Below are 27,976 nucleotides of genomic sequence, written 5' to 3'. Positions count from 1 at the left end.
AGTGCAGATTTTAGAAAGATCTCATTAGATTTAGGGTTTCAGGTTGGCTTGGCTCAGAGTTAGGGTTAAGTAGCAAAATATACTGCTTAAAAGTTAAGGACATAACTTAAATCTCTTGTACAGAACCTAAATACCTCATTTCAAAAGCAGGAATGCAATTCACAGATTGGTTACAGGAGCTTCCCTGGATCCACATGGGTCCAAGAAGCAGAGAAGATATCATCGCCTGGGGAAAAGTCAAACAAGCTCCCACACAAAACACTGGGTCATAGCAAGATTCCTGTTGGCTTGGAAAACAGTGTAGATAGCCAGAGTAATAGGAAGCTGCCTGGCTGCAGGAAGCCAGGAAGAGCAATACTGGCCTGAGAAAATATTCCTGTAACAACACAGTTGTTGTGGGTACCAGCCCTTGGAATGGCAGCTATCTGGGCAAGCTGTACCTGGGACACTCTAAGCCAAAGCCCCAAAGAGGACTGAAGTGGTCTTGGTTACTGACAGAAATACAAACAAACATTGTCTAGAGGAGAGCTCTCCAAGTTTGTTCCAGAGGACCTCGACAGATTATGATTAAGCAGTGAACTCACAAACAAGATTGCCAAACACACAAGAAGGCAATAACCATGAGTGAGAGTCAGCAGAAATAAACAGCAGATTTAGATTCCCTAAAAATTCCAAGGATTGGAATTATAATTACATATGTACAACATAAAACAGCTGTGTGTGAACTGTTTAAATAAAGCATACAATTTAAAAACTTATCATTCAATTAGAAACATCCAGGAATTTTCAGAAACATGTTGGGAACAATCCAAAAGAAACCAGAAATTAAAAAATACAATTGTTGGAAGCAAAAACAAATAAACAAACAACTGTGAAAGGATTAAATCAATTAGATGACTCAAATGAGAATTTGTAAACTCCAAAGAACTGATCCAGAATGTAGTATGAGAAACATGAAAATGGAAAATGTGAAAAAAGAAAAAGGTTAAAAGATATGGAAGATGGAATGACAAGATCTAACGTTTAGAGTTCCACATAGAAAGAATAATAAGAAAGGAGGAGAAGCAATATATAGAGAAATAATGGCTGTAATTTTCCAGAATTGATGAAAAAGCATAAATCCATAGGTCTTAAAACGAAAGAAGAAAAAAAATAATGGAACAGGAAAAAATACTTAAAATATAATTCAAGGAAAAAAATCAGAAATAAAGAGAGACTTGAGTCTGAAAACAATATAAAAAGGCAAATATTATTTTTACAAAATAGTCCCACATGGTCAACACCAATATATGTCCTCATAAAATTACTGGATTTCAAAAATAAGCATTCTTTGAAAGTTAAAAAAAAATCACTTATAATGAGAAAAACAGGCTGACTTCAGATTTCTCTATAATATTCATTCCTAGAAGGCATTATAGATAGAATAACAAAGTCAAAGAAAGAGGTGTGACCCAGGAATTGTATATCCAGTCAAACTTTTGTGTAAGTAAAAAGGCAGAGAATTCTAAAAACACAAGATCATAGGGATGATGTTTCCATTAACTCATTTGAAGAGTCTGCCAGTGGACAAATTTTATGGAACAATAGGTGACTAGAAAACATAAGGTAGATAGCATTAAGGACTGCTGACAAATAGGATTAAAATGAAAACAATTATGGGCATTAATTTTTACTACACAAAAAGCTAAACATTAAGAAAGATAACATAATTAATTAAAATTGGGAAGTTGTGAAGAGAAAGGGGAGGTGGAAGGATGGAGCAAGTTACTAATTTATTGCTTAGACTATGGCATTTATAATCCTACCTAAAGAAAGAAAAGATTAGACATTAGACAAAAATACAAATAGTCATAGTCATCAGAAGAATTATACATACATATAACCAAGTAAAATCCCAAATAGGAAATAATTTTTTAACTTTAAAAGCAAGAATCATACCACAATCTAACATGACATAACCATGACTAAACATATCTTTCATATCAATAATGGTAAATACATGTAACAATTATAAATGAGTTAAACTCATGCAGTAAAAGGGGGGAAAGTCAGATTGGATAAAAAATAATTCTACACGTTAAGGAAAGAGAAACTTAAAAATAAGAGGAGAAAAAGCATTACATAAGATAAGGGCACATCAATTGGAGAAGGGTGCAATTCACAGACATAGCAGGGATATCTATGTACAAATAACAGCATCAATATAAGCATAGTCCTTAAACAAAAGTTAAGGTCTATACAGAGAAGTAGACAGAAGTGCATTAGGGGCAGGATACTTTAGTTCATCCCTCCAGTTCATGACAGATAAAGCATACAAAGAAACAAATGAGGATATAATGGACTTAAAAAACATAATACTGTAGAGTTAATTGTTGCATGTCAAATTCTGTGATTCTGAAGTCAGAGAATATACCTCCTATTTATGTTCCTAATTAAGAAGGAAATCTCAATAAATTCCAAAAAGAAAAGGAAAACAAAAACAGTACAGATAACTTTCTCTAGTAACAAACAATACAATCAAACTAGAAGGCAACAAAGGGCCCACTTGGAAATAAAATATCTTGGGTTAAAAACTTTTGGGCCCAAGGGAAAAATGGAATTGCACCTATTTAGATAAAACAAATAATAAAAACATTACATATTGGAACATATGTCATGTTGCTAAAGCAGTGTTTAGAGGAAACATATTTTAAATACTTTGGTAATATGTCACAATTTGCTTAAAATACCTGGGGATTGTACTAGAGCTTTCAAAAAACCTACTACATATGTAAATATCCTATAATAAGCAAAAATCACTAGGAACAAAACTTAAATCCAAAAATCAATGAAGTTCTAGAAATCAAAGTATCTTTCAAACTCTTCTGGTGTCAAAACCAAAATGTGAAGTCTGGACATTAGAAAGGCAAGAGTTTATTAAGGGGGACTACTGCAATAGAGAGATACTTAAAACCTAAGCCAGAAACATCTCTGAGAAGAGGTGGGCAACCAAAACTTTTATGTGCAGAGACCATGGAACAGGTGTTCTGTGGAAAGAGGAAGGCACGTACTAAAATTGACCTTAAAGAACTCTGTTAAATATTGTAAAAGCAGGAAGATCAAAGCAGGAAATTTTAGTTGGTGGTTAGACATATGGGTGGAGTTTGGGTCTGAGATGGAGCAAACCAGCTTCAGCACAGAAAGTTTACATGAAGTTTAGGGTTAGCCATCCCTTAGCAAACTAAAGTTATGTCAAGCATTTAGTTTGACCAGTTTTGTCATTGGCTATCAGTGCCTGCTTAAATGATTTTGTTTTTTAAGCAGATATAAATTGCATATATGTCAGGTCATGCTGACAAAAACATATCCTAGAATATAGCTCTATAAATATTCCAAACTAGCTCTTAGTCACAGGTAAATAAATTACAAAGCAGTTAGAAAATTTCACCGTATTAACTAAGAAGAAAGAATGAAAACAAATGAAGTAAGCATCCAAATGAAATTAAACAAAGATCAGCAACATAAATCTAAGAAAACAGAGAGAAGAGATTAAAAAGATAAAAGAAGAAATTACTTAATTTGAAAATAAAAAATAGTAAAATTAAATAACCCAAGAGCTGATTGCTTAAAAAAAAAAAAGATAAACTTTTAAGTAAATTAATTAAGAAAAAAAAGCACAAATCTACTTGATGCAATAATTTGGAAATTCTAGATAAAATAGATTTGTTTTTAAGAAGCTGTAATATACCAAAACTGATCTCAAAAGAAACTGAAAGTTTCAACAAGTCAATTACTGTAAAAGAAAGTATAAAGAGCTATCCAACACAATCAAATCACTTTTTATAAGTTGTTATGCTGAAACTTTAAGGAGCAGATAATTCCAAAATTTAAGTTATTCCAGCACATACAGAAAGAAACCTCCCAAATTCTTTATATGAAGCAAGAATAATTTTGATACTAAATCTGACAAAGATGATAGGGAAAAGAAATGTCCATTAGTTTCACTTATATATATTGATGAAATAAATACTAAATAAAATATTAAGCAAAGGAAACCTGCAGTATCTTAAAAGAATAACATGACAAAATGGGATTTATTTCAGGAATACAAAGGTGATTAAATATCAGGACATATATTTTATGAATAGATATAAAGAAGTTCAATTCTACAGACTTTGAAATAGAATTTGATAAAAATTTAAAATCTCTTTTTGAAAAATAAAATAAAATCTACTTTTGCCTCAAAGATGTTTATAAAAGAATAAGAATAGAATACATTACCTTACCATAAATCTATTTTAACCCCCAAGCCAGCTTATGATCAATAGGAAAATATTAGAAGCACTCCCATTAACAAATGGTTAAAAATATGATGACTACTATTTCTACCAACATTTTCCTAGATAATGCAATTATCTTTATAATTTGGGGGAAAATTAGAAGTTAAAAAATATGGAGATAAATATGTTTGCTCCCATCACTTCTACTCAACATCATACTAGAGGTTCCAGCCAAGGCAATTGGGCAAGAAAATGAAATAAAATGAATCTAGATTTAAAAAGAAGAAGTAAAATTATTTCTATTTGCAGATGACATTTTTTAATATATAGTAAATCCTGAAGAATCCACAAATCCATTAGGGCTAATAAATGAGTTTAGCAATGTTGCAGAGATATAGATCAATATACAAAAATGACTGTATTTCTATACATTGGTAATAACATTCCAAAACTAAAGAAGATAATTCCATTTATAATAGTATTAAAAAGAAAAAAATACTTAAAAATAAATGTAATGAAAGAAGTGGATGACTCATAGAAAAACAAAATACCATTGAAAAAAATGACAGAAGATGAATTGAAATGATATCCTTGTTTATAGAAAGGAATATCTAATATTGTTAAGATGATAGTACTCCCCCAGATTAATCTGCCAGTTCAATACAATCCCTGTCAAGATTCCAATTGCCTTTTTGCAGGAATGAAAAACCTGGTCCTCAAGTTCACAGAGAATGTCAAGAGGCCCTGAAGAGCTAAAACAATGTTGAAAATAAAGCACAATATTCCAGTTGCAAAATAAGTAAAGTACAGGGATATAATATATAGCATAAGGGATATAGCCAATAATACTGTTACAATTTTGTATGGTGATGGACTTATTGTGGTGACTATTTTGTAGTGTATATAAATATCAAGCCATTATGTTAAATACCTGAAAGTAATACAATATTTACAATATTGTATGTCAATTTTTTAAAGACTATTTCAGATGTATAATAAAAAATTTAAAACTAGAACACACAATTCCCCATTTCAGTTACTTCAGAGCTAGAATATTGAAGACTTTGTGGTACTGGCATTAAAGATAGACATATAGATGAATGGAATGAACTGAAAAAAACCCATATACTTATGGTAAAATGATTTTCAATAAGGCTGTCAAGACAATTCCTGAAGAATTCTTGGGAAGTAATGAACTAATGAACAGTTCTGGGGCACCTGGAATTTATAAACAAATTTAAAACCCAAGTACCACCTGCTGTATACAAAAATTAACTGAAAATAGATCAACGCCTAGATACAGGAGCTTAATCTTATAAGAAAACATAGATGAAAAGTCTCTATGGCCTTGCATTAGGCAGTGGTTTCTTAGATATGGCACCAAAAGCATAAGTAAGAAAAGAAAAAAATAATGGGTTCCTTGGACTTCATTAAATTTAAAAATTTTGTGCTTCAAAGACATTATCCGGAAAGTGAAGAGACAACCAAATGATAAAATATTTGCAAGTCATATTTTTAAAAATTCTTCATGGGAGGAGTTATCATAAAGTAATAGCAATGGCTACTTGAGGAAATTCATTTTATATTCATATCACAGAGGGTTAATTTTCCTAAAATAACAACTTAACCAGACAATTCACTGAAAAAGTAATGCAAATGACTCAAACATATTTTTAAAAAATTAACTTCATTCACAATAGGATGAAAGTTAATGTCCTGCTAAGAGGTAAGTTTTGAGCTGTTTGATTAGCAGAGAAAATATGTTGGATAATGATGTATTATGTGGCTGAGACTATGGGGGACCAGGAACTCTAATTTCAATGAGAGGATGAATTGCCTCCATGAAAAGAGACTTTAGCAATTAACTTTAAAAGTTATACATTCACATACCTTTTGACACGACAAGCCTGTTTCTAGGAATTTGTCCTACAGATATATTCAAGAATGTATGAACTAACACTTGTACAAAGTTATTTGTTAAGACCTTCTTTGTAATTTAAAAAGAAAAGTACCTTTGTGTCCATTCAAGAATTCTCTGCAGCTGTAAAAGAAAATGAGGCTGCTTTTTGTGTACTGATATGGAAGGTTGTCCTAGACATACTATTGCATGTAACAAGGTGCAGAAAAGTGTATAGCTGAACTTACTCGGATGAAAAGATCAGAGGTGTGTGTATGTGTGGGTTTTCTTATATATTGTAAAATATCTCTGGAAGGATACATAACAGACAAATCAGTATTGGCTAGGGGATATGGTTAGAATTTTTACTGTTTATCCTTTTATCTTTTTCAATTTTTTTTTTCATTTTTTTTATTTTTCAAGTAACTGCCTTACCCAACATTGGGCTCAAACTCCCAACCCCAAGATCAAGACTTACATGCTCTACCAATTGAGCCAGCTAGGCACCCCAGCCATTTTCAACTTTGAATCATGAAGATCATATCTATTTTGAAAATAATAAACTAAAAATACAAGAGGATTTCTGTAAAAGAAGTAATTAATCTTAACTTCACCTTTATGAACTGTGTGGGAACAAAATAACTTCTTTGCTTTCTCCCTTGAAATGGCCAAACTTTTTTGACCACTCTTTGAGCAGTATTGCTCTAGAACTTCAAACATTAAAATCCCAAAGAGTCTACCACAGTTGGACTCAATATCTTTATCTCTATCACCTTAGGACTAAATATTATATTCTCTACCAGAAATTAAATGGGATCTTATTTAGAGAAATTTAGTTCTTAGTTAAACTCAATAAATATTTGTTGAAGATTTATTATGTAGCGTAATTTGTTATGGAGAGAAGAATGTACCATGGTTACCATTCTCATGAAGCGCACAACCATGCTAAAATACCAAACCATAATTAACCATATAAAATACATTTCAAAGACCCCAGCAACACCATGGCAACCAGTTCAAATAGGCTCATTATAACACCTCTGTACCTAAGTTTACATCTGAAAAGATTTACATAAAATTGTTATTAGCAGGGCGCCTGGGTGGCTCTGTGGGTTAAGCTGCTGCCTTCGGCTCAGGTCATGATCTCAGGGTCCTGGGATAGAGTCCCACATCGGGCTCTCTGTTCAGCAGGGAGCCTGCTTCCCTCTCTCTCTCTCTTTGCCTGCCTCTCTGTCTACTTGTGATCTCTCTTTGTCAAATAAATAAATAAAATCTTAAAAAAAAATTGTTATTAGCAGTTACTCCTGGTGGGTGGGATTGATTGGAAGGAGATGGAGGACTTGTACTTCTTTAAATACTTAAAAAATGAAGATGCTGGAATTGTGAGTGGTTTTATTTAGTTTTAGGGTTTTTGTTTTTCAAATAAAACACAAGAACAAATCAAGAGTTTTAAACAACTCTTGATTTCTTCACGTAACCAAAACAAATTCTCCTATTTCTCTCTTTCCCAACTTCCTCACTTAACAGTTAGTATGAAAACCTGGCACCTTGTGATTTCTTTGAACCTTGTTAAATTAAGAAGAATGTACAGTATACCAAGGATAAGATCATCACCCAAAATGTGAAACCTAGAAACTGAATTTATTGCTTACTTAGGTAAGGGAAAGTTATGCTGATCAGACATAGTCTCACTGAACAGAGCAAATAGAGGTTTTATAGGAGTATTATTTGGGGACATACTGGTTACTGAGGCAGGAGTAGTTGAAAATCAGCCTTAGAAACATGGGTTATAAAAGCATGTTTCCTGTTCCTGAGACGTGTTTACTGGAGTAAGTTGTCACTGATCAATTAAATAGGCTTAAAACCAGCTTTGGTCTTTGTTACCATAAGCTATAAAAATATCAGTCATTTCCTAGGTTCCTGGGGATTTTTTTTTTTTAATTCTTAAAAAATAAGTTACGTCTCTTTTTGCCTTGAAAACTACACGTGTCTTGCACTGAAAGGAAAAAATTTCCTTAGATCAATCATAATTTATTATTAAAAGGTCTTAATAGAGCTTATTAATTTTCTATTGCCACTGTAAAAGATTACTTCAAATTTAGTGGTATAAACACAGATTTATTGTTTTATAGTTCAGTAGTTTAGAAGACTGACTCAAGCCTCACTAGGCTAAAATTAAGGTGTTAGAAGGGCTGCATTCCTTCTGGAGGCTCTGGAGAAGAATCTGTTTCTTCTTCCATCTTCTGGGGGTTGCCCACATTCCTTGCCTCACAGCCTTCTTCCTCCTCTCTCCTCCTCCTTTGAAGCCTGCAACACAGCTTTCATCTGACCTGGCTTCTGTTGCCACATCTTTCTCTGATCATTCTCTCTTCCTCCCTCTTTTCCTTATAAGGACTTTTATGATCACATTGGTCTAGCTGGATAATCCAGACACTCCACAGGTCTGGCGATAGGAGGTCCAAGACTGGTCTGGTGCCTCCACGACACCATCAACCGACCCCTCCTGTCTTGCCATGTACTTACTTCGCAATGACTGTAAGCCTCAAACATCATGCATGTGGTCCGGACAAGAAAAATGAAGTAGAAGAGGCAGTACCAGAAAAGTGCAGTTTATGTTTCATTTGCCAGAACAGAGACTTGGGGGCCAGCTCTACCTGCAAGGCAATCTGAGAAGGTACATGAGCTCTGCTGCATCTCTAGAAAGGGAAGGAGAATGGAAATCAGTGTCAGAATGAGGGATAGCTGCACTAACCTCCAGCATGACTGCAACAGCTAAGAGAACTTAGCGAAGTGAACCTAGCAAAGAATTTCATCCAGTGACTGAAGGGCAAGTACTGCTAGCAGGTGCTAGAATGTCAGTGGACTACTTGCTACACAGGTTGTAGGATACCTGGTGACAGGTTAGGTGTGGCTTCCACTCTCCTCCACTCCGCAGGGCTCAGGCACAAGAGATGAGGTTGAACCCAGGGCAGACAGCTTCCCATTGGGGCAGCCCCCCTTTCTATTCCCTACCTGTGTGTAATCCCACGTTTGTACAGTCTCTTCAGGAGTAGATGCCAAGTCACATGCCTCCCGGTGCAGCTGCAGCTCATTAGTCAGAGATTTCACAATGCGTGCTTCTGTAAACCAGGTGCAAAGTGAGCTCCTAACATTCCACATTTATCTTGCTTTGCTACATTCTGGAGAGCCGAATGGCAAGAAGGCAAATCTGAGGTCATATCCCCAGGCGTCCCTGGGTCTGAGGTATGAGTTCGTGCCAGCCGAAAACTCTTTTCTTGCAGGAACTGGGTACCTCAAAAATAGTGTCCCTTTCTCCCTCTTGGATTTGGTGTCTGTTGAAGGAGATACAGAATCAGACAAATGAAGGTCAAACTGTCACCTTAATAAAGCTGACTAGACAACATGGCGAAGTGGGTGCTGTCATACTTTTCCCAGACTTAATCCAGTAGTTACTGGTACAGTTGAATAACACAGGGCTTCCCAGAAGAATACAGGCCCATGAGAGGAAAGCTGACACACTCTCTGCAAAACACAGGTCTAGAAAGTGTGGGGGAAGGGCTGAGCTGTTTATTCTCCCCAACTCACACGTGGTTCTCCTCCAAGGCTCTCCTATCCCCCTGGAGGGTAGTAAATGAAGGGTAGAGAGAGACTCGGTGATTCTCAGCTTTCCAGGAAATTTGAGGTTACCCAGAGAACAAATGAGCAGCCAGGTTAGAGAACCATTCTGGTCTCACTTAAATTACTGCATATGGGAACACAAGGAGTGGAAGTGACTGTTCTTCCCTATAGCTAGGAAAGTTCATTTTGTGTTTTTCTTTTTAATTAAACTTTATTTGGAGATAATGATAGATACACACACAATTGTAAAAAATAATATAAAGATCTCTCCAGTGGTAACATTTTGCATAACCATAGTACAGAATCACAACCAGCATATTGACACTGATACAGTTAAGGTACAGATTATTTCCAGCAACGCAAGGATCCTTCAGGTTCCCCTTTTATACCTACACTCCTTTCTTGCCCTCCACGCTCCAGAAAGGTTCATTTTGATGTGCTCTGCTCTTTTTGTAAATGACAGATTTCCTCTGATATATTTTCCTTCCTTTTAATACAAAGCAAATAAAGATACCTGCTTTCAGGGCACCTGGGTTGCTCAGTGGGTTAAAGCCTCTGCCTTTGGCTCAGGTCATGATCTCAGGGTCCTGGGATGGAGCCCCGGCATCAGGCTCTCTGCTCGGCAGGGAAACTGCTTCCCCCCTCTCTCTGCCTGCCTCTCTGCCTACTTGTGATTTCTGTCTATCAAATAAATAAATAAAATCTTTTTTAAAAAAAGATACCTGCTTTCAATTTCTTTGTATCAGTAGGACTATCTTTAGGCAACAAAAAACCTATTGCCTCTAGGCTTGTGTTAATGCTCTTTTTGTTTGAGAGAATTACCGGGAGTCATAAAACGGTTCTTTGGAGAAAGGTGTAGGTAGAAAAACAAGTTTTCATAAAATGTTCTTCAGACATTCTTCACTTAGTTTGTAAATACAATGATCAATATAGTTTTCATTTTTCCTGTGCTCAACACAAAGCTGTAAAATCTTTGGAGCAGATTTTATTTTTTAGATGGCTATGGCAATGAACTGTCTCCCTCCTACTTAGGTTTTCAAGAACCAAATAATTAGTATGCTTCTGACTGTCTCAGAAGTGAAAACACAGCTGGAACTGTATTAGTTCTTTTGTGACCCTTCATGACATACTTCAACTTCTCAGGACATATCTCTCACCTGGTTTACATTGTAAAATTTCTGGCATCATCTGAAAAGACTCCCAGAAATGCCCTCACCTCACCTGTTTTAGCAACCTGTCCCTCCAGTTCTCCCCATTTTGAAGGCTCCTTCTGGCCTCACTGTTATCCCTAGCTTAGAGGCCCCACCATCCGTCATTATTTGCAGCCTTCTCAACTCTCTCATGTTCTCACTCTCCTATTCCACCTGTACTGTAACCCCCAACCAACAGTCGGCCTTCCCCATTCCTATTAGGAAGCAACTTGGCAAAGAATGTACCATATGGGGTTTTACATGGGACAAATTCCACCATGGGACAATAAGTCCATGACCTCTAAACTCAGGTGAACCTCCAGTAGAGCTTGGGCAATCTTTTTATTTGTTCTGGGCCATCTACTTCTCTAAAATTCCCTCAACAGATTTTACAAACACTTACAATTTTCTTCAGGCTGCCCATCTAACCTCCTGCTCAAACTCAACAGCTTGTCTTAAACATAACAAGAGAATGTCAAGAAGACAGAGGTGCCAGGTTTACAGAACCTTGGAAGGTTTTATTGAATTTGTGATTCATGCCAGTGTTGTGCTATTTCAAACCCAGCACATGAGAATAAACTTTTGAAAAAAACATATATAATCAAAACCATCCCAAATTTACCCTGATTACAACAGTGCTAAGAGCCTCCTTACCATTACCTACATTCTGTAAGTGTTTGTAATACTCAGTGTCATTCGGTGTTTCCTTTTGCATATATGCACCAGTGTAATGTGCAGAGTTAGACTGGGCAGATTGATGGAGTGAGGTTGTATTCTGCTGTATTTGCAGACGGAGTGAGGTTGTATTCTGCCCTGCTGTCAAAATTCTTCCTCCTAAGTTGACAACTGTGGACTTGAAGGTCATATCTAGTAGCTTTACTTCTTACTGTGGGCTTCTGGTATGCTGTGAAGATAGTACTATTCAGTCTTTGAACAACTGTCAGATCAGAATGCTTCTGGTTTGTCCTGGTGCTAGAGATGATATTTGAAATTTTTTGTGTCTTCTTCCCAGTAATCATCAGAACATCAAGATTACATGTGGCTACAGTTAATTAACGTGGTAAAGGATGCATATTATGTCTTTTCTTGTTGAAGTATAATTAATATACAAAGTTGTATTAGTTTCAGGTGTACAATATAATAACTCAATCCTATACATTTCTCAGCACTCATCAAGATAAGTGTACTCATAATCCCCTTTGTCTATTTCACCTGTGAATTATGTCTTAGTTATAAGTTTATCAAGCATTCTCAAAATGACAAAAATACAAGCATATCGGTATAAAACAGCACCAGCCATAAATTTATGGAATCGCAGTGAATAAAAAGTAGCACTTATGAGATGAAGGGAACTTGACTAAATGGCACAGATAGTTTCAGAGTATCTAGAACCAAACCTTGGAACTTTTTCATTGATTTCTAGATAAAGAGGCCCTTTTTCTATACTTTTTCCTTTTGCTCTCTCTTCTCTCACTTTGCCCTTCCTTTTCCTTTTCTTCCTTTTCCTTCCTTTCTTCCTTTCTTCTTCTCTGCCTTTTCTCCATAAGTAATCTAGGACTAGCATTAAATTTGTTAGGCATGGCATTTTCTCAGTACGTATGTCAAATTTTCTTTCTATTTAACGTTTCATTTTATTTTTCAATTCCCCCCATACTACTGAAGCTTTTCAATGTTTAGATATTTTCTCCTTGGTGAAAGAAGAGTTTTTCTTGTGATCCCTAATCAGTTTTATTTCTTTTATTTTTTTCCGATCAGTTTTATACCTTAGAAGAGCAGTAGCACTGCTGTCTGGTTTCTGGCAGTCTCTTTGACTAGGTGGGCTTGAAGTACAGAGATGGTCTCATTAGCCTTAGAATGAGGCTCTGGAGACTCCAAGAGGTGAAGAAGTTCTGGGGGCTTAGTCTCAATGCCAGTCATTTCCCTGGCAAAAACAAGGTTTGTGGCTCGAATAAAAGGAAACACCTACTCACCTGACTCCTAGCTTTGCTCCTGAGGCAGGGCACATCCCAACAGGGAAAATGTGAGATGTTCCTGACCTTGTAGGTATAAGAACAGCAGGTTGCTGTCTGGGGCGCTTGACAGCACATCACATCAGTGCATCACATCACGACATTGTTGAGCTTGAAATGCTTCTGCTCACAGCACATTTACGGGTAAAAGTGTGAGAGCAGCAGGAGTAGCTGCAGTAGAAACAGGAGTGACTGTGCTAACAACACACTGTGGAACGTGACTCAGAACGTGGTCTCATGACAGGACTTTAGGGGGGATTTAGGTCTGAAACCCTGAGCATTCCAGGGAGAGGTTGGTCTTAGCTGAACAATTTGTCCAGGGGGACAGAATGTGGCAAGATTCTGGGAGTCTTGGCACAGCTACCATGAAGTATCTGAAGGAGGTATTGACAGATAGGAGTTGATTATGGGGCTCAGTGCAGCTCTGGCTTTTACCAATCTCTGCATAAACTAATAATGAGGGTGAGCCGTCTTCTGTTCTTCATGTTAAACCAAAATGATGACTAATGGCTTGGTGGACATATTGGTGGCTTCTTCTAGGAAGAGAGGAAGCCCTCTGATGGGATCATCTCCATCATGCCTTTGTACTAGAGGTTGTACCAAATGGATAAAACTCTTTTTAGAGATAAGGTTTCCTTTAGAATAGATTTTTTTAAAATTTCCCCTCCCAGCTAAAGTTCTCAGAAGTAATTGATCTCCTTGAACTGAACCAACTCATCTCTCTATTGAGAAACCTGTGGGGCTTTCATACTCTTAAGTCAGGAGTAGGTTATAATGGTGTGCAGTTGAAGAAAGAGAACGAATCTGGAGATTTAGATTTGGTGGTTAGCAGTGTAGAGATGGTAGCTAAAGCCTCTGGAATAGAAAAAATACAGGGAGAGTGTTTAGAATAATAAGAAAGAAAGAGGTAAGTATTGAATTGTGGAGAATGCCAATACTTACGGGGAGGTAAAGGAGGAAGATCGGCAATGGAAGCTGAGAAATAGTCATGAAAGGGTTAGGACAAAAGCCAGGGAGGAATGGTGTCCCAGCAGCCCAGGGAAAAGAGATTCATGGAAAACAAATGCTGCAGACATTAAGTAAGGGGGGAAAATGTTCTGGAATTTTAAACTGAGAACTCCTTGCAACGTTCCAGTGACCTGGGGACCGTGGCTCCCCTGGAAAGTTTGGGGAGCAGGTCAAATCACTGTGGGCTGAAGAAATGGGAGGTGGAGAAGTGGAAGCGTGTGTGGACTTCTCTTTCGGGAATTCAACCATGGAGACACAGTGGGTAACTAGAGCTGAACTAGGAGGAACATTTCTGAACGGTTTTGTTTTTTCTTTTTCCCCCAAGAAGGTATAGAAGTGGAGCTTCAGAGTATAGTTTCAGAGTGTCTAAAACCAAGATAGGGGAAGACCTAGTAAGGAGAAAGTAGTTGAAGTTGAAAGATCAAAAGAGCGATGGGAGACGGAGAAGGTAATAAAGAATACAAGGGAAGGGTGGTCGCCAGACTCCAAGATGTTCCCCTATGAGCCCTGCTTCCCAGTATTCACACACTATTGTCATTTCCTCCCAGGTTGTGCCAGGGGTGGTCTTCATAACTGACTGAACACAACAAAAGTGATGTTGTATCACTTCTGAGATGAGGTCATAAAAGACACTGTAGCTTTCATCTTGGTGCTCTCGCTCTCTCTCTCTCTCTCATCATTTGCTCTGGGGGAGGCCAGCTGTCACTTCATAAGCAGTATTATGGAGAGACACATTTGGTGAGGGACTGAGGCTTCTTGCCAACAACCAAATGCGGAGCTGGGAAGGGGATCCTCCAGCTCAGGTAAGCCTTCATAGGACTGCTGCCCTGGCTGACATCTTGGCTGTAACCTCATGAGAAATTCTGAGGCAGAAACAATCAGCTAAGCTTCTCCCAGATTCCTCACCATTTGAAATGGTGTGAGATAATAAATATTTATTGTTTTAAGATGCTAAGTCTCAAGTAATTTGCTATGCAGTGTCAGGGAGGAAAAAGTGTTCCTCAACACTGTGAAGGTCCCTGGCTGGGTCTGAAAATTAAACTGACAAAGACAGATTAGTAGGAGAAAAACATACAAATTGAGTACGTTTTATGTGACAGGGGAGCCTTCATAAGGAAATGAAGACCCAAAGGAACAGACCCAAGTACTTTTATGCTAGGTTTGAAGAGTACATTGTTGTTGAGGAATATGATAGATTAAGGAGTATGAGGTATTGTAGCAACACACTTAGCAAGGCCTATTTAAGTGGATTCTTCTTGGTGTCCTTTTATCCTGGAGATAACGATGCTCTTTCCACCACATATAGGGAGGGACCTCTCACATGAGGGTTTTGTGACCTGATTCAAGGCAGAAGTGTAGAAGAAAGGTCAGAGTGATCTTTCTGCTTCTGTTTGTTTTCTCAAATTCCTTCAGTTAAAATTTTCAATATTCATATTTTGGAATAGCATGTTCTGAACCCTACCAGCATAAATAGATAAATAATACAGTAGGGAGTAGCTTTGGGCAGAAGGATGTTCTCCTCCTAAGAATTTATCAAGTCCAGTCATTTTTACAAGTTCTTGTTCATTAAGCTTATTCTTTATTGCTAATGTTTGGTATCTTGAAATATTTCAAATTCTAACTTACAACTAAACTTTAATCATTTTTATTGCTGAAAAAAAAAAAGCCCAAAACAAAAAAACCTGCATCAGAATCTCCTACTTTTTGTAACATCCCACTCAAAGTTGTCTATAATACTTCTTAGCTGATATCCATTTAATGATTCATTTGATAAATATTTATTATGTGACATTGCTATAAACTTTAGAGGCAGTGTTGCTTTTAAAGTGAGTAGTAGAGTGACAGGTGAGCTATTTGCTACTATATCCAAATTACCCACCCATACTGAACAAAGGAGTATGGGTATTAAGCATAAAAGCATGAACAAATCTCCAAATAGTGTATACAAGAAGTCAGTGATCCAGGAAGAAAAAAATGACACCAACAAAGAACCCATGCATGCATGAAGAACAATCTGAGAATATATCAAATCAAAGTCATGTTCAAAGCAAAAATCAAGTTTGCATGACGAACAGTGAGTGGAGTATCAGTTAAGACAGATGATACCCTTGATCATAGAACAATGAGAAATTCTTCCAGCAAGTGGATGTAACTGACAAATGCGATCATATAAAAGAAGTATGAAGGGAAAACTAATTTGGGGGATAAAACCAGGTGGAACTGAAGCTGATTCTTGAAGTTCTACCTCAGGTCATCCAAGAGAGTTGTGTCCCCGTTCTGCCCATTTATGACAAGTATAAGATGCATGCATAAAAAATTATTCTGTTGGTAGATGTGACTTATTGCATAATGAACTAGTAAATTTGCAGTCATTTCCATTATTTATCTCAGAATTTTACTTTTATATTCATTTAGGAAGGACTTCTCTGCAAACCATTGTTCAAAGTTTAAAATGCCAAATATGCCTCAAAGAAATGAAAGACAGTGGCTTATTTCTTAAAGAATTTTTTGTTTTGTTTTTGTTTTTGTTTTTTTATCACTATCTCTTCTCCTTTGTTGTATTTTGGGTTTCACTAGGTTGGAGCAGGCTGGACCACAGTGAGAGCCTAGAGCTTGACCAGGTCATGGCCCCGGCCAAAGGTGGAAAGAGTAATCGGGCCCTGCTGTCAGACCAGAGAAGGGTCTAATGAGGTGAACATGGGTTTCATGGTTTCCCATTAATACTTTGTGGGAAAAATCAAGTACTTGGAAGTGGAAGACCTTGATTTAAATTCTGATTTTACTCTTTAGTGGCTGTGTGTTACTGAGCAAGAGACACCTCTCTGAGTCTCAATGTCTCCTCCACAAAGTAGAGCTAAAACAAACAAACAAACAAAAAAAACACCCCTGCCATTATTACAGTCGATTTTTTTTCTTAAAAGTCAAATAGCCTTTTTTTTTTTTTAAGATTTTATTTTTGTTTATTTGACAGAAAAAGATACAGTGAGAAAGGAAACACAAGTACGGGGAGTGGTAGCAGGCTTCCCACTGAGCAGGGAGCCCAATGTGGGACTGGATCCCAGGACGCCAGGATCATGACCTGAGGCAGACACTTAATGACTAAGTCACCCAGGCGCCCCAAGTCAAATAGCCTTATATCAAATATATGTAAAGCTATTTTTAAAGCTATAAACATATTATTATTTTCATTGTTGATACTGTTTTAACATTTCTTCTTACCTTAAATTTTTATGTTCTTGACAAGAGCTCAGATGGTCTTTAAGTCTTAAGTGCAACTTGAGAAAGGCTAATAGCTAATGCTGAAAAAAAAAAGAAAACAAAACCACTATCTTTTAAACAATATTATTAACACATTTGAAATTAATTTTTCAGTCAAAAAATAATGCCTGCAAGTCTACATTACTGGAAAATATTGAATACTTCTTTGAGATTGCAAGGACTTTGTATTTAGCACTATAGAACAAGCTCTATCTTCCCAACACCAAAAAGCTAACCTAGGGTTGCCTGGGTGGCTCAGTCAGTTAAGTGTCTGACTCTTGATCTCAGCTCAGGTCTTGATCTCAGGGTCCTGAGTTCAAGCCCTGCAATGGGCTACACAGTGGGTGTGGAGCCTACTTAACCAAAGGGGAAAAAAAAAAAAAGAAAGCTAACCTACTAGCATTTGCTACTGCAAATACTTGTCACAAAAACAAAACAGTGGAAATTTAATTTATTGATTTTGTAAAAGGTGAGTTCCTAGGATATCAAAAGAATTTTTTTCTAATTATAAACATAGCAGCTTCATTGTAGAAAATTTGGAAACTGCATGTAAATATAGAGAAGAAAATTATTAGAACTCATAATCACATTACTCAAAGGTAATCACTGTTAACATTTTTGTATAATTTTTCCAATTCTCTCCCTCTTTTTGGCTTTTTCCCCCATATTTTCAACATAAGCAGTACTATAGCATTAAATAATCTTTCAAAACATGATTTTTATTATAGTCTAAAATTGGTTTTTTGTATGTAAAATTTAAGTTATTTTTTAGATCTAAAATCTATAAAACCTTTTTTTAAAAAATCTGAATCTGTTTCAAAGGTAAATCTTTTTTTCTCCAAGTATTTTCCTAAGGACCTAGGTTCAAAACCTTGCATTACTCTGAACTCCTTTGCTTTTTTCCTTGTGGGAAGTCATCTGAAATGACTTGATTCTGAATCAAATCTGAATTCTATCAATGAATCCTAAAAATTCTTTCCTTTCTATCCGACTATCTTCGGCCTAGGCCAGGCTCTTGTTTCTCCTCTGCTCTTGACTCTTGAAGTAGTTTTCTTACTGGTCTCCTTCTTTCTAGTCTTTTTTCTCTATGATTCATTTTACAAATCCCTTTAATGCATCATTACACTGCTTAAAAAGATTGACTGTTTCTACCCTCTATAGCAGAAGTTGCAAAGTGGAGCTCCAAGGCTGGATATAGTCAAAATATATTTGTGTTATTTCTTCACTGTGTTTTGAACATTGTTTTTTTAATTAGTTGGAATCCTTTAGGTTGGTCATATGCTACACTGATTTATGTTACTTGCCTGGCTTCTAGGTTCTCAAGGAAAGCTGAGCCAATTTTGCATTGTATAACTCCAGGGGGCACTGTGTACATAACACCCCCTGCAGTTGTGCAGTGCACAACTCTACCCCGTGGAATCACAGCCCTACCCCGTGGCCTGGCTGAAACCTCTGGGTGTTTTACGCTCTACACTCTAGTCTACACAATATGGCAAAGAAAACTGATGTCTTGTCCAACCCTGTCCACAACAATGACTAATCAAGCCCATCCTGTACCAAAGCCTAGAAAAGGCTGACATTTCTAAAAACATTGCACTCTGAGTCTTAAAAAACAGGAATATTCTAAAAAGCCTTGAATTCTAAGATAAGCCATAAAGTTGTGTTTTATTCCAAAGACAGAAACATTTTGTTTTTCTTTTTTATCAAAATGGACCCAAAAGTTATCCAACCAGAATTACTGACTACCATAGAACAAACTGAGTTATCGCCTGACCTAGAAATAGGCTTCTCTTTTCTTGATTAGGTGAGCCAGTTCTGCACTAACTTGTCTCCTTTGCAAATTCAAGTTATGACTCTACTCAGTTCTTGAATTTGTGTCTGAGATTTGCAGAATAAAGTTTCTTTAATCCGAATTCTAAACTCTTTACAGTGTGGATACTACATCCCCGAAGTTTTCTCTTTTGCATAAAAATTCAAACAGACTAATTAACAAACTGACTAATTTCCCCCTTAGCATAAACTTCACAGTGCTTTTGTTGCTTTTTTTCCTTCCCCTGATCCTTCATTCTCCTTTTCCTCTCCTCTAATCTATGTCACTTCTGTTCAAGGCCATTTTTTTTTTTTAATTTGATAGACAGGGATCACAAGCAGGCAGAGAGGCAGGCAGAGAGAGGAAGGGAAGCAGGCTCCTCGCTGAGCAGAGAGCCAGATGCGGGGCTCAATCCCAGGACCCCAGGATCATGACCTGAGCCGAAGGCAGAGGCTTTAACCCACTGAGCCACCCAGGCACCCCTGTTCAAGGCCATTTTAATCCCACTGCCCTTGCAAAGCAGACTTGCCACCCTAGTTTCCATCTGTTTTTCTCAGAACTCTTTCTGCCCTTATTGTTTACCTTTTCATTTCTTTGAAACTATGTGAATCCCTTTGTATGTGCATTTTTATAAATTTGTTTTTATTTTTTTTTTCTTATTATAAAAGTAAAACTTGTTCAATTTAAAATACGGAAAACATAAAGGAGTAAAATGAAATGAAACATTTGTCATAAAACAATAAATACAAAAGGAAAAAAAAAACCCAAGTTGAGTATTCGTATAATCTTGGGATAGGGAAGGACCATCTAGTCTGGTGCCAAAAATATAAACTTTGAATTTAGAAACAATAATTTGCCTTTATAAAAGTGTTAATTTGTTCCATGAAGTAAAATGTCAAGTTTCTTTTTTGTTAGGTGAGTTTTGATTTCAGAGGAGACTCCTCTCCTTGAACAGGTCTCCTTGATCTCCTTGAACAGAGGAAAAAATGGACAACCTCTCCAGACCTTGATTCATAGCAGCACATATCTCATAAAGCATTTGTTCTGTTGTCCAGATAGAGAAAAATGTATAGAACGTTGACACTTAACAATAGAAACTGTTCTTATCACCTAAGCCTTTGGTTCTAGACAGAGTTCAAACAGTTCCAGCAAGAAAATAACAGAAAATTTGTGATTTCTGGGAACAAAATTACTAAACAGCAAATGGAAGTTAATCACTATTCTTTTAGTCTTGAGCTATAGAAGTTATTGGACTAGTCATTAATACTTTTGACATCTGAAGAAATCTACCTTATTTTCCAAAAGCCAAAAGGAGGAGTTATTTTTCCCCCAAGGAAAATATAGTAAAATCTCTAAGTAATGAGTAACAAATAAAACACCTTTAAACTACCATGAGTTGCTGGTCTGGGTTCCAGTCTTCTGAGTGGGTGAGGTCTGAGTACAGCTTGGGAAGTTCCCTGTCTCCATAATCTCTATGTATGCTCTCTATCCCTCGCCTCAGATGACTTTTGGGGTTTTCATCTTTTTTTTTTTTCTTTTCAGTATTCCAGAATTCATTGTTTATGCACCACACCCAGTGCTCCATGGAATATGTGCCCTCCATAATAACCACCATCAGGCTCACCCAACCCTCCACCCCCTTCCCTCCAAAACCCTGTTTGTTTCTCAGAGTCCACAGTCATGGTTTGTCTCCCCCTACAATTTCCCACAACTCACTTCTCTCCAACTCCCCATGTCCTCCATGTTATTCCTTATGCTCCAGAAGTAAGCCAAACCATATGATAATTGACTATATTGACTAATATATTAATATTATAGTATAATATAGTATAATAGACTGCTTGACATATTTCACTTAGCATAATCTCTTCCAGTCCTGTCCATGTTGCGACAAAAGTTGGGTATTCATCCTTTCAGATGGAGGCATAAGAATTCGTAGTATATATGGACCATATCTTCTTTATCTATTTGTCCATTGAAGGGCATCTTGATTATTTCCACAGTTTGGCAACTGTGGCCATTGCTGCTATGAACATTGGGGTATAGAGGGCCCTTCTTTTCACTACATCTATATCTTTGAGGTAAATATCCAGTAGAGCAATTGCAGGGTCATAGGGAAGCTCTATTTTTAATTTCCTTAAGGAATCTCCACACTTTTTTCCAAAGTGGTTGCACAATTTGCATTCCCACCAACAGTGCAAGAGGGTTCCCCTTTCTCCACATCCTCTCCAACACATGTTGTTTATGGTCTGGTTAATTTTGGTCATTCTAACTGGTGTAAGGTGGTATCTTAATGTGGTTTTGATTTGAATCTCCCTGCTAGTTAATGATGATGAACATTTTTTCATGTGTCTGTTAGCCATTTGTAAGTCTTCTGCCCATTTTTTGACATGATTATCTGTTTTGTGTGTTGAGTTTGAGGAGTTCTTTAAAGATCTTGGATATCAGCCCTTTGTCTGTACTGTCATTTGCAAATATCTTCTCCCATCTGTGGGTTGTCTCTTTGTTTTGTTGACTGTTTCCTTTGCTGTACAGAAGATTTTGATCTTGATGAAGTCCCAAAAGTTCATTTTCACTTTTGTTTCCTTTGCCTTTGGAGACATATCTTGAAAGAAGTTGCTGTGGCCAATGTCGAAGAGGTTACTGCCTATGTTAACCTCTAGGATTCTGATGGATTCCTGCCTCACATTGAGGTCTTTTATTCATTTCAAGTTTATCTTCGTGTATGGTGTAAGAGAATGGTTGAGTTTCATTCTTCTACACATAGCTGTCCAATTTTCCCAGCAGCATTTATTGAAGAGACTGTCTTTTTTCCACTGTATATTTTTTCCTGCTTTGTCAAAGATTATTTGACCATAAAATTGAGGGTCCATATCTGGACTCTCTACTCTGTTCCACTGGTCTATGTGTCTGTCAGCAGTACCATGCTGTCGGTGATTGCAGCTTTTTAGTAAAGCTTGAAATCAGGCAATGTGATGCCCCCAATTTTGTTTTTCTTTTTCAACATTTCCTTAGCAATTCAGGGTCTCTTCTGGTTCCATACAAATTTTAGGATTGTTTGTTCCAGCTCTTTGAAAAATGCCACTGGTATTTTGATCGGGATGGCATTGAAAGTATAGATTGCTCTAGGCAGTATAGACATTTTAACAATGTTTATTTTTCCCATCCATGAGCATGGAATGGTCTATCTTTTTGTGTCTTCTTCAATTTCTTTCATGAGCATTCTGTAGTTCCTCAAGTACGGATCCATGACCAGGTGGGATTTATCCATAAGATGCAGGGCTGGCTCAACATTCACAAATCAATCAATGTGATAGTACAAATCAATAAGAGAAGGGAGAAGAACCACATGGTCCTCTCAATTGATGCAGAAAAAGCATTTGACAAGATACAGCATCTGTTCCTGATTAAAACGATTCAAAGTATGGGGATAGAGGGAATATTCCTCAACTTCATAAAATCTATCTATGAAAAACCCACAGAGAATATCATCCTCAATGGGGAAAAGATGGCAGCCTTCTCTTTGAGATCAGAAACATGACAAGGATGCCCACTCTCGCCACTCTTGTTCAACATAGTACTAGAAGTCCTAGCAGCAGCAATCAGCCAAGAAAGAGAAATAAAAGGTATTCAAATTGGCAATGAAGAAGTCAAACTCTCTCTCTTCACAGATGACATGATACTTTACATGGAAAACCCAAAAGATTCCACCCCCAAACTACTAGAACTCATACAGCAATTCAGTAATGTGGCAGGATACAAAATTAATGCACAGAAATCAGTTGCTTTCTTACACACTAACAATGAAAATACAGAAAGGGAAATTAGGGAATCAATTCCATTTACTATAGCACCAAGGGAATTGATTCCATTTACTATAGCACCAAGTACCATGAGATACCCGGGAATAAACCTAACCAAAGAGGTAAGGATCTGTACTCGAGGAACTATAGAACATTCATCTTTTATTATAAACAATTGATTTTTCCCCCTCAAATGTACGGAAAGTATAAATCAAATCTTCTTTAGTAAATTGTGTTTTATTTATTATTTAGTAAATTGTGTTTTATTTATGTAAATGATTACATATTGATCTAAAATAAATATGTAATCTAAGTAGTAAATGGTGAACTTATTATGAAATACAAGAAATCCTTGAGACAGTCCCTTAGCTGTTCCTTGCAGATTCAGTACATCGGGGTTTAGAGATGGCAACTTGGTTGGGTTGAGAAGGATGGCAAATGGTATGGTGTCACAGGGATTAGTGTTGGGCTAGTTCTTTTTTTTTTTTTTTAAGATTGTATTTATTTATTTGACAGACAGAGATCACAAGTAGGCTAGAGAGAGAGGGGGAAGCAGGCTCCCTGCTGAGCAGAGAGCCCAATGCAGGGCTTGATCCCAGGACCCGAGATCATGACCTGAGCCAAAAGCAGAGGCTTAACCCACTGAGCCACCCAGGCACCCAGTGTTGGGCTAGCTCTCTGAGAAAGAGTCATTTTCCACATCAAAGGATATATGTGGGAATTTATTTAAAGTATCAAGGCACTAATGTATCAAATTTATTTAAAGTATCAAAGCACTAAACCAAGCCTCTTTTTGTTACTGACCCCCTTCCAAATGAATTGTGAGCCCTAAGCCCAACTTTATAAAAAAAATTCTGGAGATGGCAGTGCCTTAAATCTTTCTGGCAAATATGTGTTCACCCTCATTTCCATCCTAGAAGGAAGAGGCAAAGTAAAAGGTAAGAAGGCAGAGGTAAGTAAAGAAAGAAAATAATAATAATAACACTTATTAAGCACTTAATATGTGTCTGACACTATTTTGCCTGCTTTATATTTAATAATATATTTACTCTTCTCACAAGAGTGAGAAGGTATGTTCTGTATATCCCCTTATTTTGCAGATGAGGAAATTGAGCTTTGGAGAGGTTAATTTATGTGACAGTCCTTGAAGTTCCAAGAGTTTTCCATATGCCCCCTGTATGTCTACTTTGCCTGAATTGTTCCTCCCATTCCTTCTTGCACAGGATTTTAATCCTGATCTGTGTCTCCCATCCACTTTGATAAATTCAAATTGCCCAAATGATGGCTGCTACTGTGCAATAGCAATTTTTTCCTCTTCTGAGATGCTTTTCTAACCAGCTATTCCCAAAACTAGCTGAGTTTTGACTGACATTCTCCTCCCTGACTCCAGCCAAATTCTGTAAAATTCTTGCCCCTTCCTTCCTGAAGACAAACTGTTTTCTAGTTCTTTCAGGAGCCTTCTCAAGACCAACATTTTATTTTATTATTTTACTTTATTTTTTAATTTATATTTTAGTTAGTTAACATACAGTGCACATTGGTTTCTGGAGTAGAAGTCAGTGATTCATCACTTACATACAAAACACCCAGAGATTATCACAAAAAGTGCCCTCCTTAATACCCTTTACCCATCTATCCCTTCTCCCCTCCCACCTTCCTCCACTAACCCTCAGTTTGTTATCTATTAAGAGGCTCTATGGTTTATTTCCCTCTCTCCCTCCCTACCCCTTTCTCATATGTTCATCTATTTTTCTTTCTTAAATTTCACATGAGTGAGATCATATATGGAGTCTTTCTCTGACTGACTTATTTCATTTAGTGTGATACACTCTAGCCCCATCCACGTCATTGTAAATGGCAAAATTTCATTCTTTTTGATGATATATATATATATGTGTGTGTGTGTGTGTGTGTGTATATATATATATATATATATATATATATATATATATATCTCACGTCTTCTTTATCCATTATATCTTCTTTATCCATTCATCATTCATCAGTCAATGGACATTTAGGCTCTCTCCATAGTTTGGCTATTATTGATGAAGCTGTTATAAACACTGGGGTATATGTACCCCTTTGGATCTGTATTTTTGTATCCTTTGGGTAAATACCCAGTAGTGCAATTGCTGGGTTGTGGGATAGCTCTACTTTTAACTTTCTGAGGAACCTCCACACTGTTTTCCAGAGCGGCTGCGCCAGCTTGCATTCCCACCAACAGTGCAAGAGGGTTTCCCTTTCTCGGCATCTTCTCCAACACCTGTATTTTCTTGTGTTGTTAATTTTAGCCATTCTGACAGGTGTAAGATAGTATCTCTTTGTGGTTTTGATTTGCATTTCCCTGATGATGAGTAATGTTGAGCATCTTCTCACATGACTGTTGGTCATCTGGACATCTTCTTTAAAAAAAGTGTCTATTTGGGACATCTGGGTGGCTCAGTCAGTTAAGCATCTGCCTTCAGCTCAGGTCATGACCCTGTGGTCCCGGGATCAAGTCCCACATCAGCCTCCCTACACAGTGGGGAGTCTGGTTCTTCCTCTGCCTGATGCTTCCCCTGCTTGTGTTCTCTCTCTCTGACAAATAGATAAATAAAATTTTTAAAAAAAGTGTCTATTCATGTTAGGACCAACATTTTAAAGTAAAGTCCTATGCTAATGGTGTTCTGGCTGATTTTTTTCTACATTAATTTCCCCAAAGTCACATGGCTAGGAAGTAGTAGAGCTGAGCTTGAAACCCTGGTCATTTAACTGCTATACTATATTGGTAATTTTCCATTTTAAAAGTTTGTTAAGGATGAGTTTGTTTGCAAACTGAAATGCCCTTTCTCAGAGAAGTGAACTCATTGTGGTCTGAAGCCAGCTGTTTGCGCTGTTATAACCACCCCGAACTGCTGTAAATAGGAGAAACAAAGCAACAATGAAATAAAGGACTGGACTTGAGTGAATAAAAGAAGTAGATATTGGTAGATTGACCATAAATTTATTGTGCAACTAGGTGACTTTGGAGAGCCAAAGAGTTGCTATTAGTAAGTATTACACTAGGACAATAGGCACAAACTGGGACTATCCTAGACACACCAGTATATATCTTCATTCTCGGTGTAGGTCACAGAAGAATGACTTTGAGCTAGTGCTCTTAACCTGCTTGAGCCTCAGTTTCTTCACTGTAAATGGAAGTGCTGACACCTAACTCAAGGGGGCAGTAGTAATATTGAAATGAGAGGATAGTGCACATTTGAATTTGTAAAGTACCACATAAATATAACATTTTAAAATGACTATGACTAATATTACTGACCTGCACCATTATACTGTGTGTGAATACATTTGTGTGAATATATAATTTTTATTGAGGTATAATTGACATACTTTATATTAGTTTCAGGTTGACAGCATAAGGATTTGTTTTTGTATATTGGGAAACAATCACAAAAATCCTAGTTCACATCCTCCATTGTATATTAAATGATGATTTATGTTGCTCTTCCCTCTACTACTCTCCACGTCAGGATAGTTTCTTTGCAACAATATAATAAGAGGCAGAGAAAGCAAACAAAGCAGTAAGAGGCCATAGGCATTCTATCCCTTTGCCAGGCACACAAACTACTTAAAGAATAAGTTCTGTTTCATTTCAGACAAAAAAAAAAAAGAAAGAACTTTGTTTTTACTGAAATATAAAATGAATCAATGTTGTTGAGTCAAACATCAAATTTATAAACACAAACCCTAAACACTAATCCAATCAGAGGAAGGTTCACGGATGATCAGTACCCATGAAGTTCTTGAGCCCATTCTTGGTTTATATTTTATTTACAATCTAAAATCTGTGCTCAGGTTGTCTTATCCTTAATCTACTGTTTCATTTCCCCCAGATCTTCCTCCAAGGTGGCACTAATTAAACCAATGTGCTGCTCAACTCTTATAGAGAATTTACTTCATTTTTTTTCATTATAATGTTATCCTCAGGAGGAGACTCATCTCCTTGGAAACCAGTGCATGCCTGGGGAGTCCTGCTTTGTGGAGCCTTTTACCGACTCCTTTGGCCAGCTTCCAGTGTGTTCTTGGCTTACATGGTAAGTTAGGTGGGGCAGTCTCAAGTCTGAAGCCAAATTTGGCCTTCATTTTCTTATCTCTTATCTGAGAGCCAGCTATGTAACTTCATTCTTCTTTATTGCTGACCAGAACAATTTTCTCATAGAACCTAAAATCCTCCAGATACCCATATCTATATGACCAAGTTCACCATTTTCCAAGGCTTTTAACCAAATATAATTGTTATTTATGATTCTATTTCTTATATTCTATTATTCATTCATTCACATTTTCAATAAATGTTTATTGAGCACCCAGTATATGACAGACATTGGTTTAGGTGTAGGGATAATACAGGGTGAAAACTAAATTTTTGCTCTCAGGGAGTTTAGATTTAATTGGGGAACACAAATAACAACAAATAAATAGATATTATATCAAACAGTAATAGGCGCTATGGAGAAAAATAAGAGCAAGGAGGGTTAGCAGTCCTGGGGTGAGGTGGCAAAAATATAGGATAGTATATAAGGTGGTCAGGGAAAGCTTCACCATGAAAGTGATGACATCTAAATACAGACCTGAAGGAATTAAGAGAGGAAGTGATTTAGCAAAATGACCATGTGATGAAAGAGTATTCCGAACAGAAGGAAAAGCAAATGCATTGTTATGATAAGCACGGGGTATTGTATGTAAATGACAAATCACTGAATTCCACTCCTGAAACCAAAATTGCCCTGTATGTTCACTAACTAGAAATTAAATAAAAATTTGAAAGAAAAGATAAGAAAAATATGTGCAAAGGTCCTGAGGTAGAAGCATGCTTGTATTCAGCAAACAAAAAGGAAGCCAGTATAGTTGGAGCTTAGGGACCAATGGGAAGAACAAAAGGAGATGAGACCAGGTAGCTAGGGCTAGGTGTTGGTTGTAAAATCATGAGTGATATAGGATGTCATTGCAGGCTTTCAGCCAGAGTGTGACATGAACTGGGTTGCATTTTTAATAGTATGAAGAACAGATACAGAGAAGTATTGAGGTTAACTAGAAAGTTTTTGCAATAATCTGGGCAAGGAATAATGATGGTTTGGG

At 36.9% G+C, this 27,976-nt stretch overlaps 1 protein-coding gene across 2 annotated transcripts in view; it reads right to left on the bottom strand.

Moving 5' to 3' along the window:
• The window catches only part of AMN1 (antagonist of mitotic exit network 1 homolog), a 116,862-nt gene extending 96,307 nt beyond the window's left edge, over positions 1-20,555 (bottom strand). For both annotated transcript variants that reach the window (XM_047741185.1, XM_047741186.1), the window contains exons 1-2: positions 20,429-20,555; positions 17,201-17,280 (exon numbers count right to left, since the gene is read on the bottom strand). The gene's annotated coding sequence lies outside the window, so the exon portion shown is untranslated. The remainder of the gene's footprint in view (positions 1-17,200; positions 17,281-20,428) is intronic.
• Positions 20,556-27,976: the final 7,421 nt, after the last annotated feature.

This window comes from Lutra lutra, chromosome 8 (genome assembly GCF_902655055.1).
Source record: "Lutra lutra chromosome 8, mLutLut1.2, whole genome shotgun sequence".
In the NCBI taxonomy this organism is placed as follows: Eukaryota; Metazoa; Chordata; class Mammalia; order Carnivora; family Mustelidae; genus Lutra; species Lutra lutra.
This window is presented reverse-complemented; position numbering and strand designations above follow the sequence as displayed.